The sequence below is a fragment of the Polypterus senegalus genome, chromosome 7, assembly GCF_016835505.1.
Source record: "Polypterus senegalus isolate Bchr_013 chromosome 7, ASM1683550v1, whole genome shotgun sequence".
Classification (NCBI taxonomy): Eukaryota; Metazoa; Chordata; class Cladistia; order Polypteriformes; family Polypteridae; genus Polypterus; species Polypterus senegalus.
Genome location: NC_053160.1, coordinates 150,560,769 through 150,577,164, shown reverse-complemented (window position 1 = coordinate 150,577,164; position 16,396 = coordinate 150,560,769).

Here is a 16,396-nt window from a genome sequence, read left to right as displayed (position 1 = left end):
ACCCCTCTGTATTTGGCTACATTCATCCTTCCCACAATTTGAACAAATCTCCCTGTCCCTGCAGCTCAGAAGGATCCCTATAACATAGTGATGATATTAGATTAGGTAATTAACAATGTATACTCATGTATACACGTTGCTTTCACACAAAAATGTTGCGTACGCCTCTTTCCACGCTCACATCGTATAAAAACTAAACTTGACATAAAGCCATGCAAAGTATCACGCCAGGTCAAACCATAGCGTACACCAGCTTTTGGCTGGGTGGCGGTACCCAGCATCAAAGCAGTGCTACTGTTCCTGGGTGGCTTCCCTTTATTTTTAAGATTCACATCCGTGATGTGGCTTTATCAAATACACTGACATTAAACTCATATCGTTTTTTAGTTTAACACTAGAATTACAAAAGCCTACAAAAAAACTCATAAACCCGGCCCACCTTAAATTCCTTTGCACCTCTCCATCAGTATCTTTTGTCAATCAGCAGCAAGCAGCCTCCTATAACATCCTCCCCACTGCCGCAGAAAGGGCAAGAAGTTCTCCCAGTTCTAGCCTTGATTATCTGGGAGTAAGCTGGCTAGAATTGTATAGAGTAAATAATTTCATGTGTGTTCTGTGTCTATAACAATCTATGTAAACACATTGTTAAAACAGAAATGTTTTCATTTTTTAGTAATAAATGACAAAATCTACACATGAACTGTATAATGTGTGAAGGCTGAAGTCCAAATATCAAATAAACACTTTCAGAAAAGGTGCAATGACAATACGGCAGCTTCTGTGGTGCAGTGGTAAGAACTGCTGACTTATAATTCAGAGGTTGCGAGTTTGAAACCAGTTCCCCAGCAAATTTACTGTTTTGAGCAGTGAGCTGCTCTTATTGTTAATATTATACAATAAAGGCATACATTTGATTTGTGTCTGTAGAAGCTGGTGTAAATGTATAGTACTTGTAAAAGCTGCCATTTTTTTTTTACTTTTATTCTCTCAGTCAGGATCATGACTGGCCGAAGAAGAAGAGGGGGGAGACGTGTCCAGAGGCAGGAGGAGAGGAGGGAGGTAAAGAGAGTGAACTGAGGTAGGAACTTTGAATGTTGGCAGTATGACTGGTAAGGGGAGAGAGTTAGCAGATATGATGGAGAGAAGGAAGGTAGATATATTGTGCGTCCAAGAGACTAAATGGAAGGGGAGTAAGGCCAGGTGGATCGGAGGTGGATTTAAATTGTTCTATCACGGTGTGGATGGGAGGAGAAATGGAATAGGGTTTATTCTGAAGGAACAGTATGTTAAGAGTATTTTGGAGGTGAAAAGAGTGTCAGAAAGAGTAATGATTATGAAGCTAGAAATTGGAGGTGTGATGATGAATGTTGTTAGTGCATATGCCCCGCAAGCTGGGTGTGCAATGGGTGAGAAAGAAGATTTTTGGAGTGAGTTGGATGAAGTGATTAACAGTGTACCCAAGGGACAGAAAGTGGTTATTGGAGCAGATTTCAATGAACATATTGGTGAGGGGAAAGTGTAGTTAAGCAGCATAGAATGGTGGTCTGTAGGATGACGTTGGAGATCAAGAAGAGGAAGAGAGTGAGAGCAGAGCCAAGGATCAAATGGTGGAAGTTGAAAAAAGAAGACTGCAAGGCTGAGTTTAGGGAGAAAATGAGACAGGCACTGGGTGGTAGTGAAGAGTTACCAGAGAGTTGGGAAACTACAGCAGATGTAGTAAGGGTGACAGCAAGAAGGGTGCTGGCGTGGCATCTGGACAGAGGAAGGAGGAAAAGGAAACCTGGTGGTGGAATGGGGAAGTACAGGAGAGTATACAGAGGAAGAGGATAGCAAAGAAGAAGTGGGATAGTCAGAGAAATGCAGAAAGTAGATAAGAGTACAAGGAGATAAGGCGCAAGGTGAAGAGAGAGGTGGTGAAGGCTAAAAAAAAAGGTGTATGATGAGTTGTATGAGAGGTTGGACACTAAGGAAGGAGAAAAGGACCTGTATCAATTGGCTAGACTGAGGGACTGAGCTGGGAAAGATGTGCAGCAGGTTAGGGTAATAAATGATAAAGATGAAAACGTACTCAAGCGAGGAGAGTGTGTTGAGCAGATGGAAAAAGTACTTTGAGAGGCTGATGAATGAAAAGAATGATAGAGAGAGAAGGTTGGATGATGTGAAGATAGTGAATCAGGAAGTGCAATGGATTAGCAAGGAGGAAGTAAGGACAGCTATGAAGAGGATGAAAAATGAAAAGGCAGATTAGTGAGCAGCAGTATGATTTCATGCCAAGAAAGACCACCCCAGATGCAATGTTTGCTCTGAGGGTGTTGATGGAGAAATATAGAGAAGGCCAGAAGGAGTTGCATTGCGTCTTTGTGGACCTGGAGAAAGCATATGACAGGGTACCTCGAGAGGAGCTGTGGTATTGTATGAGGAAGTCGGGAGTGGCAGAGAAGTATGTACAACAACAACATTTATTTATATAGCACATTTTCATACAAACAGTAGCTCAAAGTGCTTTACATATTAAAGAATAGAAAAATGAAAGACACAATTATAAAACAAAATAAATCAACATTAACATCGAATAAGAGTAAGGTCCAATGGCCAGGGGGACAGAAAAAACAAAAAAACTCCAGATAGCTGGAGAAAAAATAAAATCTGTAGGATTCCAGACCATGAGACCGCCCAGTCCCCTCTGGGCATTCTACCTAACATAACTGAAACAGTCCTCTTTGGATTTAGGGTTCTCACGGAAGGACTTGATGATGATGGTCATGTAGACTTCTGCCTTTTAATCCATCCATCATTGTTGGAGCATCATGAAGCTTTGAGTAGGTGGAGGTGGCAGGCCACCACCACAAAGAAACCGGAAAAAGAAACAGAAAAGAGAGTAGGGGTCAGTACGGATTTTAGAGCCACCATGAATAGTTATTATGAGGAAATTGAACATATAGAGTATCAGGATTAAGTTAAATTAAGTTAAAGTGAAGTTATAAAAAGGCCATGTTAAAGTAATGTGTTTTCAGCAGTGTTTTAAACTGCTCTACTGTATTAGCCTGGCAAATTCGATTGGCAGGCTATTCCAGATTTTAGGTGCATAGCAGCAGAAGGAAGCCTCACCACTTCTTTTAAGTTTTGTTCTTGGAATTCTAAGGAGACACTCATTTGAGGATCTGAGGTTACGATTTGGAATATAAGGTGTCAGACATTACAATATATAAGATGGGGCAAGATTATTTAAGGCTTTATAAACCATAAGTCAACATAAAGTCAATCCTGAATGACACAGGTAACCAGTGTAGTGACATTAAAACTGGAGAAATGTGTTCAGATTTTCTTTTCTAGTTAGGATTCTAGCAGCTGCATTCTGCACTAGTTGCAAACGATTTACGTCTTTTTGGGTAGTCCTGACAGGAGTGCATTACAGTAATCTAGTCGACTGAAAACAAATCGTGAACTAATTTCTCAGCATCTTTCAGTGATATAAGCGGTCTAACTTTACTTATGTTTCTTAAGTAAGAGTTAATGTAAGAGTTCTACAGGATATGTACGAGGGAAGTGTGACTGTGGTGAGGTCTGTGGTAGGAGTGACGGATGCATTTAAAGTGGAGGTGGGATTACATCAGGGAACGGCTCTGAGCCGTTTCTTATTTGCAATGGTGATGGACAGGTTGACAGATGATGGAAACAGGAGTCCCTGTGGACTATGATGTTTGCTGGCGACATTGTGATCTGTAGTGATAGTAGGGAGCAGTTTGAGGAGACCCTAAAGAGGTTAGATATGCTCTAGAGAGGAGAGGAATGAAGGTCAGTAGGAACAAGACAGAATTCAAGTATGTAAATGAAAGGGAGGTCAGTGAAATGGTGAGGATGCAAGGAGTAGAGTTGGCGAAGGTTGATAAGTTTAAATACTTGGGATCAACACTACAGAGTAATGGGGATTGTGGAAGAGAGGTGAAAAAGAGACTACAGGCAGAGAAGAATGGATGGAGAAGAGTGTCAGAAGTGATTTTTGACAGATGTGACACCACCTATGTTATATGGGTTGGAGATGGTGGCATTGACCAGAAATAGCAGACAGAGCTGGAGGTAGTAGAGTTAAAGATGCTAAGATTTGCATTGGGTGTGGATAAGATTAGAAATGAGTCCATTAGAGGGTCAGCTCAAGTTGGACGGTTGGGAGAAAAAGTCAGAGAGGCGAGATTGCGTTGGTTTGGACATGTGCAGAGGAGAGATGCTGAGTATATTGGGAGAAGGATGCTAAGGATAGAGCTGGCAGGCAAGACACAAAGAGGAAGGCCTAAGAGAAAGTTTATGAATGTGGTGAGAGAGGACATGCAGGTGATGGGTGGAACAGAACAAGATGCAGGGGATAGAAAAATATGGAAGAAGATGATCAGCTGTGGCAACCCCTAACGGGAGTAGCCGAAAGAAGTAGAAGAAGTCAGGATCACGATGCAACATCCACCCCCCTCCCCAGATCTGACACTGTTAGTTTTTATCTGAAACGGGAATAACTGTAGATGTGAATGGTGTTTTGAGACAATGGAACTGGAAATTCTTTGATTTGGAGGGATAAAAGCTGACACACAAATGCTGGTGTATTATGCCTTTCTGGAACGTCATTGTCACTTGAATTTTTTATATTCAGTTTTATTGAGTGTTCCTGCTCATGCTGAATTAGTATGCACCTTATGGTCCATGATGTCAAAGCCGCACTGACAAAAAACAGAGACATAGGTATATATGATATTTGCAATAATTCATTTTATGACCTGTACAGTACATTTCGGAAAACATTGTGGCACTGATTATTCATACTATTCATATTCATTCACATGCCTTCTTGCAGTTGTAATCAGTGACCGCATTTTTTGATTTTTTTTTCCGATTTTGCCCAGTCTCCACATTTTGGTGCATGGTGGTGTTTCTTTTGTACTGCAGTACATGCAGAGGAATGAATAGTACAGAGAGGTCAGTTCCACGCTATATAGAATCATTAAATTCAAATATTAACAGTTCCCACACACCCAAGGACCATCCTTCCTACATTTATGACGTGTGTACCTGTTGCAATGTACACACTTCTCTCTATGCTGTGGTTCCAAGTACATTGAAGGGGCCCCTGACACTAACTGAGTTTGTTTTCCTGGAGGAAGTAGCTGTCTTGGAACAGAAGCTTGTCGATTTTGCATCCTCCTTTTCTTGTAAGAAGCAACAACGAAGTTCCTCTGCAAGGTGAGCAAAGAACACTCTTCTTTTCTCAGTGCACGCGTGCATGCCTTGTTCAGTACATTTGTGTTGATATCTTCCAGGTCAGGCATGTTGTAGTACACAGCAACCAGCCACCCACGTGCTCCTATTTGCACTGAATAAGCTCATGCCTTCTGATACATGATGTCACCGCAGCACTGGGGAGAAAAAGAAAGAGACAAATATATGTGTCATTTTGAAGAAATCTTTGTATGACCTGAATAGTACCAATCACAAAATATCGTTGTGAGCCTTTCTTGCAGAAACTTTGCAGTTCAGAAACAATTTCATCCCAAGAGATATAAACACACTCAATCAGTCCATCAAGTGCTCCTGGTAGAACTGTTTGTACTTATTAGTACAATTGCCTCACTGGAAACTTGCATCACAGTTATAATATTGCACAAACTGAGCTACTTATGCTTTCATGTTGTATATTTTCATTGTTTTTATTATTATTATTATTGTTTTTGTTGGTGCTATTTTACCATTTTATAGGAAAATAAGTTTATGGAGGATTTGCATGTTGAATCTCATCGTACCATACCAATAAAGGAATTCAATTAAATTCAATAGAAGAGAAGAGAATACGTATTTACAGATGATGATGACTGGCCTCTAAGTCAATTTAAATGTCCAGGCACTTTCTTCTTTAAGCACTTGATATCATTTTTCTGATGAAATGCAGTAAAGTATATATATTACATTATACAGATATATTTTTAACTTCATTTAAATAATGTATACTGTTATTAAACATGTGGACACAGTGGACAGCGGTATCGATGAACTGGCGCCCAGTTCAGGGATTGTTCCTGCCTCACGCTGTATGCTTACTGGGACTGGCGCGACAATGGATAGATGGCTGGGATAACTAAACATGTACTACAAATATATTCCAGTGTTCCTTAAAGGTTTTGAAGAATAAACATTCCAAGCTTACAGGCGGCTTGACATCTATTACAGAACTGATTGTGTGGCGATTGGAGAAAGAAAAGGAAGAACAGGAATTGGGGGTTAGTATGTTTGAAAGAGACAGTACTGCTGCAATAAATAATTTCATTGAAGGTCACGCACAGCACAGCTAGCATCTTGCAGGAGTCAGGAACAATCTCTGGATGGGGCGCCAGCTCGTCTCTATCATTGCACCACTGTGGCCCCATTTTTAATACATGCTTTAATTTATTTCATCATGAAAATGATATCACGTATACATCTTAGTATTTAAATTGTTCAGAGAGCTGTAATATCATGAATGTAATGTATTCTGTGTCCTGTCTGCGAGGACAAAGCCCGTTTAAGAAGCACATAGTGAGTAACACACATAGAGTACATAGACGAACACACAAAATACGAAGCATTTAACATGCTACTTTAGCTACGATGGGATTTGAGAAACTAGTAAATTAAAAGATTTTAAGATTAAGTTTATTATGTTCTAGATAAACTATGTGATTAAAGTGGAAATTTTGTGATTAAAGTTGACATTTCAAGCTTTATTTCCACTTTGTCCCTATTTTTATTTTCTCTGTACCCTAATAAGCTTCCATATGACACTCAGATGGTAGGCTATGACTCGCCTTTTCACGACGACTTTGATATCTTTTTTATTTCGGACATTGAGCAACTTTCTGAACCTGAACTTTCAATCAGCTTCCTCTTGTTTATACAACTGTTTAAACCAACAAATAGTATGTTTTTCCTTCCCTTCACTTGGTATTTGCTGATATTCTTTTTTCCCCGTGCTTTTGCCATTGTCTTTTCACATAATGCTGAACTTAAGGGAATATTTATATTGATTTGCATATTCAAAGAGGCAGAATTCTGGGAGGGGGCAGCAGGTGCGTGCACGGGCATTGCATTTCACGCAGACTGGGATTTATATTAGCGGAAGTGGAAGATGGCTTACGCATGGTTTTCTGTATCTGAATTTTTTTGTACGTATGCACATCTTAACTTTTGGCCATTCACCATGTTTTAGCATGAATTCTAAGCATGGCATTATGCATGAGGCCCCTGGTCTTTATTATTTTTTTAGGAGGCAAAAGTTTATAGTCTCATAAAGGCATCATCTGCCCCTCTATAAATTTTAAATAATTTACCAATAGGTTTTCGTATATTTTCTGCCAACATCCGTCGAAAAATATATTTTTGGGATGATAAGACTGTGTGCTCCCATAATTTATAACATGCTTTTAGCGAAGTGGTGTTAAAGTTTAACATCAAAATGCATTGGAAACATATACACTAATATAGAGCTAATTAGTATGCAGTTGTAACTGTGCAATGTCATTTAGATTAAAAGTATTTGAAAACTTACACAGAATTCCTTGCAGTGTCTCATAAATATTATTAAATATATCCTGATATGATTCTACTTGGGAAAATTAAAAGGATGCCTAATTTCAATATTATTAAATGCCAGTTTATTTATTTTATCGATAGATTTCTGACTATTGTTGGAAGTGGAAAACTGCTGTGAATCCCATCTGCTGGAAAGACCAGCAGCAGGGGTTAACGATGTGACAGATACAATGTGGGACAGTGTGAGCAAATCTCTCTATGAAAGAATAGGTGCTGGTTAAATGAAATTGCTGAGGATGGTGGTTAACTGACCCAAAGTGAAATTACAAAGTTTATTCATCATATCTACGTGCATTTGCAGAAAATATTTCAGGGAAGGGAAAATTTTATGTTAACTACAAAATTAAGGAATGCACACAAACTGAACCAATAAGAAAGAGAGATAAACAGTACATTAGGTTGATTAGTATATTAGGTTAAACAGCAATATTAGAGCATTACCCCAATTGACATCTAATTTCTTGATTTTCAAAGGTATTTTTTTTTTTATAATACACCCATCAGTTAGTTATATTCCAATATATAGGTCTAAGATTGTGTGGTTGGATAGAGAAGAATATAATGTGGATGGCAAAATCTAATATCAGGGTGCCTTGTGTGCACACACTATGTCCCTGCTCACAAAGGAATCTTAGCATATATAAGAGAAAAAGTGCCCAATAACAGGAAAAGTCAAGTTTTAGCCAATAGTACAGGCACTCACACCCCTTCTCAATTTCAAGCCTTGCGATTATACAATCAGACATAAATAAAAGTGTGCAAAAAAAAAAAATAAGTTAATGTTAGTGGGAAATGAACAGAGATTATACAAGTAAGAAAGATAGAAACAAAACACCCTGTTGTGCTGAAAACAGTGCCAGGAAACATTTTAAAAATAATAATTATAATGAATAAATCCTTAGAAAAAGTTGCAAATAATACAGTATTTGACTTTGCATTTGTTACCCTCTGGTCTTGGTTGACCCCGAAGTACTAACAGGGTACCTGCTCCTGTAGGTGGCATGTGGCAGAGACTAATGTGAATGATCTTGCAGAATCAGCAGAGGTCTAGCAGCTTAGACATCAATGTGCAGTCAATTTCTGTGAAGTCACTAACTTAGGCATGAAAATTAACAATGTGGCAGACAACGAGGCAATAGCAGGAGATAAAACTCACCAGACAAAACCAAAACCTTTTCCAATTTTTTTCATTATTTGGCCTTAGAAAACTAAGTTAAACTCGCAAAGTTACATAAGACTTTTAAAAACCTTTAATGTTTGTTAACTGCGATACCAGAACAAAGGCAAAGTTTTCTTAAAAATAAGTGTCATTCAAGCATGAGCAATTAGCCCTGGTTACCAAACTGTGTGAAATGGTTCTGCAAATTGTATTTCTACAGAGTCCAGATGTTGGCTTGAGTTTTGGGTCAATATGGAGGTTCTTCATGGGGGAGGAAGTTCCTGAAAAACAAGATGTTTTAACCAATGCCTATTTTCAAATTATTTGTATGCTCACAATCAGATCTTCCAACTGAGAACTGGCCAGCTGCAGATATACAGTAAATACAAATGTGTGGCATCTAATTCACAATAGAAAACATGGTGGTATCATAATAGTATTATTATATTTTATAGAATTTTTGTGCCAGAAGCTACAACCTTCTGAAATAATGATGAGAATTTTTAGTCACAGACTTGGAACTGCATAAAAAGAAACACTCTTTGGACTTAAAAAACAAAAACAAACAAAGCAGTCTAGCAGACTGATTGTTGGTGGATGATCTGCCAGAAGTGTCTGTTTTGAACTTAAAAAAAGAACATGATTCAAAAATGCAAAAGTTGTTTGATGAGAATACTGTGTATGGTGATTGTACTCACTTACTGTGACCACCTAATTCAGCATTCATTTTTTCTTCGGATTTCATGGCAGAATAAAAACACATCTGCCCAGCTTTTTTCAAAGGACACTTAAGTTGCACGCATTCTAAAAATGTTAGCATTTCTCACAAGATGTATACTGCCTGATAAAAGTAAAAAATAGAAATAATTCCTGCTCCATTGCCACCTCAGGATAGTGAAACAACAAAACCCTCTGCCATCTTACAGACAGTCAGAGGCGACAAAGACACACCTGAAGGGGTGGAGCCACACACGACAAGCAGGAAACTCAAACAATCATCCTCTTGCTATAATGTTGTCCATATGGCTTCACCAGGACCCTTTTTACAGAATAAAAAAAAAAAATTATTAAGACATTTAAATAAGGAAAACAGAATCTTTGCTTTCCTCCGGCGCCGGTTTCCTCCCACAATCCAAAGACATGCAGGTTATGTGGATTGGCGGTTCTAGATTGGCCCTAGTGTGTGCTTGGTGTGTGGGTGTGTTTGTGTGTGTCCTGTGGTGGATTGGCACCCTGCCCAGGATTGGTTCCTGCCTCGTGCCCTGTGTTGGCTGGGATTGGCTCCAGCAAACCCCGTGACCCTGTATTCAGATTCAGCGGGTTAGACAATGGATTGATGGATGAATCTTTGCTTTAGGATGTGTGGTTTATTATGTTCTTTTTTACAGGTAAAGATCTGATATTTGAATCAGCTTTTTTTAAGGGAGAGAAGTCTGCTATTGTTACATAGAGCTTGAACAGTGGTGGTACAAGAGATGTTTCAGCTGTTTGGTTTTTGAAAGAGATTTACTGTGGATTTAGCAGCTTTATATAGAATGATCTGTGATTTTTAAAAGAGGCATTTAGGAGGTGTGTTTTTTACAGAACTAAAACAAAGGTAAACTTCAAGTCATAGGAGAAGAGATTTAAAAACGGTGCTTTTTAGATTTGTCCTGTTTGGAGCCTACTTTCCTTTGTTTAATTTTCTCATTTACTGTACATCAGATATTCTGCAGCTCCTTTCATGTTAGAAGAACTGTTGAAGAGACCCACGTCATCAAATCATCTAGGAAGGTACATTATAACAATAATTAATAATTTTATCACAGTTTTCTAAGATGACCAACAATCTTTTGGTCTGGGAACCCCTAGAGCAGGGTCTCCAACCTTTTATCCCTTGATAGCTACTTTTACAAAATGAAAATGGCCGAGAGCTACTCATGTTTTCTAACGTTTATTCTCATAGCTTATTTCAACCCAAACAAACTGAATAAACTTGTTTTTCCTAAACATTTACAAAATGTGGGTGTCCACAACTCCCATTTGGCAGTAAAACATCACAAAAAATATTTAGTTCACCTGCAAGTGCATTTTGTATGTCTGTATACTTTTTCTAGTGCATCTCACGCTATTGAAATAAAACATGAATGCTGTCAAAACAAAACAATGCAATTACAAATACGTATTATTTATTAACGTGTCATTTTGTTACATGTCACTGTTTCACTTCACTAGAGTTTTCACATGTCCAGTTGCATGTGTGATGTGTTTTTAGTTTGTCAGATGACTGGCACTGCATGGCGTCAACAAGAGAGGTGTATGGTGGAGTGTAGCCACTTAGGGTCACTCTTATGGAGTCATTTAAATGTTCATCTGTCAGTCTTTTTCTGAACTTTGATTTCATGACATTCATGTCAGAAAAGGCAGACTCACAAACAAAGCAGACATTTTCAAAGCCGCTTGGTGAAGATTCTTATAGTTATCTGGCTCTATTATGCTCCAGAAATGCTGAGAATGCTGTTGAGATTTTAACAGTACATTATTTTGCAGGTTTACTAACATATAATATGTAAAATCCAATGTCTCTCTGTCTGTATGTCTGTCCACTTTTCACGCGAGAACTACTTACCAGATTTAGATTGAGTTTTTTTTTTATAATTTACTTGAACATTCCGGTTGACTTTGCAACTTCTCTCATTTCGCTATGTATCATAGTTCTCTTGCGGTACAGATATATTTGCGCGAATCCAAGAAATACGCAGCGGGTCGAAGAGAAGGGCCTTCCGCACTCTCTCGCCAGCTTTGGGGCATGTTCCTTAACTCCGCTTAGCTAGCAATTGAGAGAACAATTGAATTCAACTTTGTTTGATATTTAAAATAAAGTTTTATTTAGGTCATGATGAGTTTGAGTCCAGATATTCTCTTAAGAGTATGCCACATTGAAAAGATAGATTACAATTCAGATTGTGGATCGTGATATGAGTTTTTGAAAAGATCGCCCAACCCTAATTTGACTAATCATGTTTTCAAGTATGTAGGATTCATTAACCCTTTGGCGAGCTACTTGGAAAGGGGTTGCGGGCTACCGGTAGCTCGCGGGCGATGTGTTGGAGACCCCTGCCCTAGAAGTTCATTTTCTACACTATCCTGCCCTTCTCTAGCCATCTGTCCATAGCTTTGGACTGCACTATAATTATTACAGACTTCGAAACTGCATTTTAGTAATATAAGTTATGCTTAGAAACTTTTTTATTTCTATAACTTACTTATTCATATTGTATAACTATATATTTATTTTATTTTTATCTTTTTAATTGTAATTCTTGATCTTACTTCTTATGAAGTACTTTGAACTACACTTTATTAATGAACATGTACTACATACATAAATCTTGTTGTTCTTGGGTTTAAATTAAATTTTCTGTTCTTGAATCTTAATAAATGGTTTTGGTATGGATCACTTTTTAAAAGAGGCACTCTTGCTTGTTTGTTACAAAAAGCAAATACAACTTTGTTTAGCCATTGAACAGAAGACTTTGGTGCATGTATAATATATTTATATGTCTTCTGAGTTTAAATTATTGTACATTTTTCAAACGTATCACATGATTTCTAACAGTTATGAGGGGGATCACAGGTGTACAGTTGTCCAAGTGCCATAAATCACCCTTTAGCCAGAATAATTATTTTCTATGACTTCTTGTATTATTATATATCTACAGTATATTATCTTTTGTGGTTATCCGAGAAAATTACAGGATCAACAAAAAATACATTTTGGGGCACCAGCCCGGCTATCCTTGTTTAATTAAAGAACAAAACTAAATAAAACAGTCGAAAACAACATAAAACAGTTGCTAACAAAATAATGATGCTTAATATAATATAGTCATTCTTTGCCTATGTAATTGAGGAGCTCCTTTGTTTTGGTTGATGGCTCGAGAAGTAACATCTCCTTCTGGGTGGTTGTGCTTTTATGGCCAGGAGACTGACTGGAGTCAGTTTCCCTTACTTGGTGGGTTCTGTGGAGGAAAAGGAAGACAAGACAGTTAGCAGCAGCGCCCTCTCTCAGTCCGGGATGGAACTACACACCTTGGAGGAACTTGGAGGGTGTCCTTTGATGTGCATGTGTGACACTTTAAAAATAAAAATGTTATGTTATTTGTCTAACTACATTTTCACTTTTTTATGAATCTAATAGGAGCCAATGACTAAGTAATTTCATTTAGCCATGGACGTTGATCACAGGGTTGTAAGTGGTCTGTGCTTTCAATGATGTGGTCTTAGGAAATTACTAAGCTCGCCTTGTACAAATATTTTGCTTACCCAAGGGTTAGAATACCCAGCTACTTTGGATACTTTTGACGTTTTTAAGCAGGAGCTATAGATCCAGATTGTATACAACCTGAACTTGAGTTGAACATTTTATACTTTGATATGTTGCATATTTGTAGTTTTCTTTAGATTTTGATGTTCTTAAATAGTGTGCCTCAAATGATGTGGCATCCCGCACAGGGATATTAATTTATTCTTCACACATGACAGATAATCATGTCACAAACACAATATGTGTTGTTCTTGAGTCAAACAATTGAATGTAACTCAGTAATAAATGCTGATGTTTTCAAATCCCACTTAAATACAGTATGAACTCTATGGATTTGGGATTTAGGAAATGGAAGAAGCCACAGTTATTTATGTTACAACAAATTTGGATGGTGTGAAACTTAGCCAACAGTTCCCATGGAAACAAATGTAACAGCAGGTGCACATTGTTTTGTAAAGTAAAAAAGGTTTCACCTTTTGCAAGTATTCCCAGTTAAATACAAACATAATAAGGGAGAACCACTGGGCTGAATCTTTTGTCCGCAGTATCCGTCTTTTTAATACTGATTTTTAGTATTTCCAACTGATATTTTGAATTTACAGATACAGTTTAGCCACAACATTATTTAGACAAATCATAAATAAAATGTTTAATATTTTCTAAATATTCATTCCATACTTGTTTGCCTTCAATGATAAAATCTGATGTGTCCAGGCAGGGGATGTCACCAGGCTCATGCACATTCTAAATCTTGGTCAAACAGGATTCATTTTGAGTTATTTATATAAGGAATATGATATGGATCGGATCCAACTTAAGGAAAAGATGCTGTGAGGTGTAATACAAATATCTGAATTATATTCAATCATGGGGCGGCACTGCTGCCTCGCAGTTAGGAGACCTGGGTTCATTCCTAGACATTCTCAGAATTATCCCTAAGCGGATCAGCGGCGGAAGCAGAGAGCGGATCAGCGAAGGAAGCAGAGAGCGGATTCAGCGAGCGGAAGCAGAAGCGGATCAGCGGCGGAAGCAGAGAGCGGCGGCGTCTCCCACAGGCACGTAGCCCTTTGAAAGCACACGAGCAAGTTCACCTGAGATAAAGCCGCAGCTGACCAGTAGAAATAACCGGCAGTGAGAAATTAAAGTCGATCGCTTAGCGGGTGGTGGAAACTTAAAGCGACGGTGATTCAGCTCAACACGGAAAGCGCAGAAGCACCTATAAAACGGCAAAGATGACTTCAACATTTAATGTAAGTTCTATCTGCTCTCTGCCCATCGAGGGCACGTTTATATGTTGTGTGTCCTGCAGTATGTACAGCTCAGGTTTTCCGGCCGACAGTGCAGATAGCTTCACCTGCCAAAAATGTTTAGTTAATTTAGAGTTGGTCGGGAAAATACGCAATTGGAGGACCGCGTTAGGAATCTGATAGCGATTAGGCAAACCAAAATTGGATCGACTCGGTTTGTTTAGACAATTCGGCTACATCTGATTCGCTTCAGTCTCTCCAGGTCCCACTGTAGTCAGTGCGAGGCCGAAATCAGCAGCACCAATTCAGCCACAGGGCGAGTGGGTAACAGTAAGACGGGGGTCTAAGAATCCAAAATTTAGTCCCCCAGCACCCAGGTCACCAATTCGACCCAGAACAGGTTCTCAGCTCTCCTCATAATTGGCGATTCCATAGTGCGGAATGTTAGAATTCCAAACTATGTTAAACCAGCAGTTAATGTTAAGTGCCTCGCAGGGGCCAAGATTTCTGGCATAGAGGCCGCATTGGACCGTGTTGCCGATGAAGTATCTACCTTATTGCTGCATGTCGGCACTAATGATATTTATTTACAGCAATCTGAGGTATTAAAGCGAACTTCCTCTCTATGCACCAAAGCTAAAACAAAATGTCGGAATTTAATTGTATCTGGTCCCTTACCAAGATTGTATAGAGGGGATGTGATTTATAGCAGATTGCATTCCTTTCACTGCTGGCTAGAAACCTGGTGTGCAAATAAAAGCATAGCATTTGTGAACAATTGGGATGATTTTTGGGAAAGGCCTGGATTTTTCAGAAGAGATGGTCTTCATCCTAACTGGAGGGATCTTATGTATTATCCCAAAATATGGCAGCAAAACTGCCTGGTTGACTGATTAGAGCACCATCCAGGCCGCAGTCATGTGATCTTAAATCACAGGCTGTTGTTTATCCCACCTGTTATTTTCCTGAAGCTGTTACCCATAATCCCTGTTGTGGGGCATCCAGTAAATTTAGTCTTGAAACAAACCATAAATTAATTGATAACCAAAAAATAAGGTGTATAATTAGACCAAGGGATAAAACCAGACACTCCACCAGGGGCATCTGTAATAGAAATTTAATTCAAATTAAAACAAAAAATATATCAGCAGTTCAGAAAGAACCATGCAGTTTTAAATGCTGTTTATTGAACATTCGCTCTCTTGGCACTAAAGCTGTTTTGGTAAATGATATAATATTAAGTACAAAATCTGATCTGTGTCTTCTTACTGAAACCTGGCTTAGTAAATGTGACACTGTTCCCTAGCTGAGGCGTCACCAGATGGATACTCGTTCCTTCATAAGTCTAGAGATTCTGGTCGAGGAGGAGGCCTTGGAATAATTCATTGTAACAAAATGCAAATCACTCCTAAAAATTTAGGCAACTTTACATCCTTTGAGGCATTCATTTTAAATATTAAAACAGATTCCAACACAATTATAGTGCTAGTCTACAGACCACCAGGGCCATATTCATTGTTCATGACTGAATTTAGCAACCTTCTGTCTGATTTGGCTGACACTTTTAGCAAATGTTTTACTTATTTGTTAAATTCAGTAGGATTTTGTCAGATTGTCAAAGGTCCAACTCATAATCATAACCATACATTAGATTTAATTATAACTTACAAAGTTGAAATTCAAAATTTAAATATTACTCCATTAAATGTAGTTATTTCCGATCACTTCTTAATTACGTTTGATTTAGTTCTGCCCATGCCAGCGCACTCGCAGATTAAAACAAAGACAGTGCGACATCTAGATTGTAATTCTGCTTCAAAATTTATAGATACCTTGAGTAAGTCGAGTGTAATTGTGGAAAACCATTTAGATCAGTTAACATCAAATGTAAACGTGGAAAACAATTTAGATCAGCTAATATCACATTATAATGTGACCTTGAGAGATGCTCTGGACACAGTGGCTCCCCTAAAACAAAAGTGATCAAAGCACATAGAAACTCTCCCTGGTTTAATGAAAACACTCACGCTCTTAAATTAGAGTGTCGAAAACTGGAGCCTTTCAAATTGCATGGACAGA